Raw genomic sequence first — 5,598 nt, forward strand, 5'->3', positions numbered from 1 at the left:
TCTCCGAGGAACTGATCTTCCCGAGCATTGTAACTTTTTCAGTAATATCATACAGTAAAATCTCAAAACTTTACATACAGTGTTGCTACACATTTTAGCAGGATAATATTCAGTAGATTATGTGTTTTCAAAATGCCATTCTGTGTACAAAATTGATCATAATTTTCTAGAAGAGTGAACATAGGGGTACAGACTGACACAGTGTCTGTCTGTGTGTGTTCCCAGCAGATATGTGGGTATTTCAATACGTCATAAGCACAGTGTTCAGCATCTTCAAGGACCGGGGGAGCTGGTCCTGGGAAGTCACTGCTTTACCAAGTGTGACAGTGTATGGAATTGAGACATTTTATATTATTTTTTTTATTATCAATACCAATTTGATAACATTGAAATGACTCGTGCTAGATATGCCAGGTAAGGTGTCAGTGAAAATGTTATGCTTTTCCAAGTATGATGATTTTGTTTCTATGTTTGTATCACCTTTGTATTGTGAGTTATAGATTTGTAGAGTAGATCTGTATTTCCAGACTTGTGCAGTGTTTCTGGGTGAGACATATTGGCATCAGCGCTGCCTAGGCTGTTTGATGGCCCATCAGCTGTACAGTGAGACCATGGAAAGGATCAAGGGCAGGGGTGGGCAAACTTACCGCCCCCTGTCTGCCCCCCTTAGAATCCCCGAGCAATCCAACCCCCCCTGCTCCTTGTCCCGTAAGCGCCCCCTCCAGAGACCCCCCCAACTGCCCTCCCAGGACCCCACCCCCTACCCAACCCCGCTGCTACCTGTCCCCTGACTGCCCTGACCTCTATCCACCCCCCTGCCCACTGACAGACCCTTGGGACTCCCACACCTATCCAGCCCCCGTCCTCCCAGAACCTCCAGCCCATCCAACTGTCCCCTGACTGCTCCCTGGGACTCCCTGCCCCTTATCCAATGCCCCCACCTCCTTACCATGCCGCTCAGAGCAGCGTGTCTGGCAGCCAGGTGGGCCACGCAGAGCCAGACACACTGCGCAGCAGGAGCGCACAGCCCCGCCCCGCAGGAGCGCTGCCCGCACGGTGGTGTGGCTGCGGGGGAGGGGCTAGCCTCCCCAGCCAGGAGCTCAGGGACCGGGCAGGATGGTCCTGTCGGCTGGATGTGGCCCATGGGCCGTAGTTTGCCCATCCCTGATCAAGGGCATAAACCTATTGAGTCAGCAAGACATGCAGGGGTATGTCTGTGTGCTGAGACCTCCGAGGCTGTTCCATGCCCTGTGCTGTGAAGCTTGTGTTTGGGGCACAGGTAGTACAAGCCACATGGCAAAAGGAATATAAAGGGCAGCTGCATCATCTCCATTTTGTCTTCAATCCCTCTTCCTACCTCTGGAGCAACTTCTCTACAAACTGAAGCCTTGAACAAAGGACTGAATGACCCATCCAAACTGTGGATGTGTTCCAGACGGACTTTCAAGCCAGCAGCTCAACAATACTGCTAATAACCTGATATATAGATTTTGGAATGCATCTCACTGCTTTCCCATTTAACAAGTTTTTTCGTGTCCTGTCTTGTCTTTCCATGCTAAAGGATTGGCGGGCAGTGTGGTCTTTTGGGTAAGATCCAAACCTATAGTGATCTTGTAATGTGGCTGACCTTTTGGGGTCAGAAAAACATTTTGTCTATGAGCAGAGTTTTTAAATAACCTCTCACTGTACTGGACCTAGGTGCTGATTGGGAGTCGGAGAACTGGAATGCAATAAAAGGGGCTGTGTAATTTCTTTTTTCAGCTTCTCAATAACCAGCGTGGGGGATCAGAAGCACAGTTTGTGACTGGTCAGTGAGTTTAACTTCAGTGTTAACCCCAGTTTTGGGAGCATCTGCTCTCCCTTTTTCAGCCTGCCCTGACCTTGGCATTTTCAGTGTGGACTGCCCCAGGCACACCAGCTCACACTAAGCAGTGAAGTTAAATTAATAGTGTTTTTTTTTTATGACAGTCTTATGAAATCAACTGAACTCCTTTGTTTTCTTTCATCTGAGCAGGGTTTCCAGTTTCCCAGCCTGATGTGATCTCCCAGCTGGAACAACGGGAAGAGCCATTGGTCCCAGACCTCCAGCGTTCAGAAGAAAGAGAGATCCTGAGAGCTCCCTGCACAGGTGAGGAAACATTAAAGCAACTCAGAATCTGTAAGTGCCTGAAGGAATCATCTGGGATGCCCTACAATGCCCTTGGAAGGTCTCTCAGTTCATTATTGTCCCTAGCAGGGGTCGTATCCTTACAGTAAATATAGCTCATGGCTTCCTGTAGACCCTAGCAGACAACAGACAGTAGCTTCCTCCCTTCCCCCGTGAATTTGGATGGGATGTGAAGGCTGAATTGATCCCCTCCTCTCTCCTGTTTGGGGGAAGAACTTGGGGGAGTTCAGTTCCTGATTTTTATTTGACCTCTCTCCAGTACTTGTATTGGTTTGACCTTCCCCTTTCCATCCCTGTTTGAGGTTTCTGTCTCTATCACAGCAGGTGACGCAATGGTATGTGAGAAAGAGGAGCAGAATTCTCAGCAGGAAAATGTTGAGCAAGTGGCTAAACACAGAGCATTATCACAAAGATCGAAAAGGAATGTGTCCTGGAGTCATAAGCAGGAAAAATCTCATGATATTCAGCACAGACCAGAAAGAGAGCAGGGAAAGCAGCCAGGGGAGAAAGTGGGTAAATGTATTTCCTGTCAGGAAACTCAGAAGGACCTCAAGGAAACCACAACCCAGCAGGAAATCCTCAGCGGAAAGAGAAAAAATACATGCACTGAGTTTGGGGAAAACATATGTGATTACTCCATCCTTATAAAGCATCACAGAATCCACACAGGGAAGAGGCCCTATGAATGCATTGAGTGCGGGAAAACCTTCAATCGCAGTTCGCACCTTATTGGGCATCAAAGAATCCACACAGGGCAGAGGCCCTATGAATGCAGTGAGTGTGGGAAAAGCTTCCCTAGCAGCTCGGGCCTTTATCAACATCAGAGAATCCACACAGGGAAGAGGCCTTATGAATGCAGTGAGTGCGGGAAAACCTTCAATCGCAGTGCGCACCTTATTAGGCATCAAAGAATCCACACAGGGCAGAGGCCCTATGAATGCAGTGAGTGTGGGAAAAGTGTCACTAGCAGATCAGGCCTTTCTAAACATCAGAGAATCCACACAGGGGAGAGGCCCTATGAATGCTGTGAGTGTGGGAAAAGCTTCACTAACAGCTCAGCCCTTTCCGAACATCAGAGAATTCACACAGGGGAGAGGCCCTATGAATGCAGTGAGTGTGGGGAAAAATTCAGGCGCAGCTCAGTCCTTATTAGGCATCACAGAATCCACACAGGAGAGAGGCCCTATGAATGCAGTGCGTGTGGAAAATGCTTCACTAGCAGCTCAGGCCTTTATCAACATCAGAGAATCCACACAGGGGAGAGGCCCTATGAATGCAGTGTGTGTGGGAAAAGCTTCACTAGCAGTTCAGGCCTTTCTAAACATCAGAGAATCCACACAGGGAAGAGGCCCTATGAATGCAGTGAGTGTGGGAAAACCTTCAATCGCAGCTCAAACCTTCTTACCCATCAGAGAATCCACACAGGGGAGAGGCCCTATGAATGCAGTGGATGTGGAAAATGCTTCGCTAGCAGCTCAGGCCTTTATCAACATCAGAGAATCCACACAGGGGAGAGGCCCTATGAATGCAGTGAGTGTGGGAAAAGTGTCACTAGCAGCTCAGGCCTTACTAAACATCAGAGAATCCACACAGGGGAGAGGCCCTATGAATGCTGTGAGTGTGGGAAAAACTTCACTAGCAGCTCAAACCTTTCCGAACATCAGAGAATTCACACAGGGGAGAGGCCCTATGAATGCAGTGAGTGTGGGGAAAAATTCAGGCGCAGCTCAGTCCTTATTAGGCATCGGAGAATCCACACTGGAGAGAGGCCCTATGAATGCAGTGTGTGTGGAAAATGCTTCACTAGCAGCTCAGGCCTTTATCAACATCAGAGAATCTACACAGGGGAGAGGCCCTATGAATGCAGTGAGTGTAGAAAATGCTTCACTGACAGCTCAGCCCTTTCTCAACATCAGAGAAACCACACAGGGAAGAGGCCCTATGAATGCAGTGTGTGTGGGAAAAACTTCACTAGCAGCTCAGGCCTTTCTAAACATCAGAAAATCCACACGGTGGGAGACCCTATAAATGCCGTGAGTGCGGGAAAACCTTCTGTGGGCACTTAGCCCATGTTAGTCATCAGAGAATCTGCAGGGGAGATCTACAACATAAACACCTCTAGGGCTATCAATACTTTTTTTTCTTTAATAATTTTCCTTATTCCCACATAGTAACTTTTAAAGCTGTTTGAACTCTTTGCAGCATGGTTCTCCCTCAGTTTGACCAGATGAGTGGCCCATCTTTGCCTTTTTAAAGTTTGTCCTGTTTTGAGGTGGACCCATTTGTCCTTTCTATCAACTCCATTATCCCATGAGTAATTCGAGTGTGTCCTTCCTATCAGGAACCAGAGAGCATCACTTTTATACTATTCCTCCTATTTCAAAATTATTGTTAGTCACTAGTGATACTGATTGTATCATTGCCACTTGTTCTCACGTTGCTCTGGGTTGTGCTGAAGAGCAGATATAATGGGAATTTTTCAAATTATAGTTAAATGAAGAGGAGCAGGGGCAGGAAAAAAAAGTGTAATTTCAGCCTCTGTGACACTGGAAGGAGATGGGGAGACGCAGAGATTCCCTCCTTCCCCATCACTGCAGAACTGTTACCTTTTGTCTGAGCCATGCAGAGGTTATCATCATCCCATTCTATCCATCCACTTCTCAAAGTGTCCTGTGAGGAACAGTTCTCAGCTGTCTGTGCTTGGAGATGATGCTTTGACTTCTTTAATCTTATATCAGAGTCACTCTGACTGGAGATGAAAGTGTCAAAGACCTGGAAGGGGAATTCAAATGGATCCCAAACACAGTGTGCTCATTGGGAGTTTAAATCGCAGGTTCCATCTATTGGTAAAGCCACTTCTGGCAAGGTGAGTGGTTTTGTCCCCCATTATGGCAATGCTCGGATACTAAAAATTTTGTAAATAACATAACTGGCTATTGAGACAGTGCTGAGTGAAGTATGTTTGAATGGATCAGAGGAGAATGTGATGGGAGAATCTCTTGTCCTGATTCTGAATAATCAGATATAACCTGCTCTGGAATTTCACTTCACACTTCCATTGCCGTGTATTCTATCTTTCTGTGATGTGGGTTTCTATCTTTCCTGAAGGCTGTTTGGTCACTCAGTTGGATATTAGTTTAGTTTGATAGGATGTAGCTCAGATTTATTGGAGAATTTAAGACAAATGACTATTTGCTAAAGTCATCATTTCTCACTTCAGCTTTGCTTTTTCCCCATCCCTGCATGATGTCATGGAGAAGGTTGGAGTGCAGTTCTGTCTGCATTAGAGAACTCTCCAATTTACTGGACAGGCTAACAAAGAAACAGCAGTGATTTAAAATCTCTACTCAGAAATGGTGAACAACAGCGAAACCCCAACTAACTGAAGGAAGTGCATATGATCACAGTGTAGTTCAATTGTTTAAGTCAAT

Source organism: Mauremys reevesii, unplaced genomic scaffold (genome assembly GCF_016161935.1).
Source record: "Mauremys reevesii isolate NIE-2019 unplaced genomic scaffold, ASM1616193v1 Contig77, whole genome shotgun sequence".
Lineage (NCBI taxonomy): Eukaryota > Metazoa > Chordata > Testudines > Geoemydidae > Mauremys > Mauremys reevesii.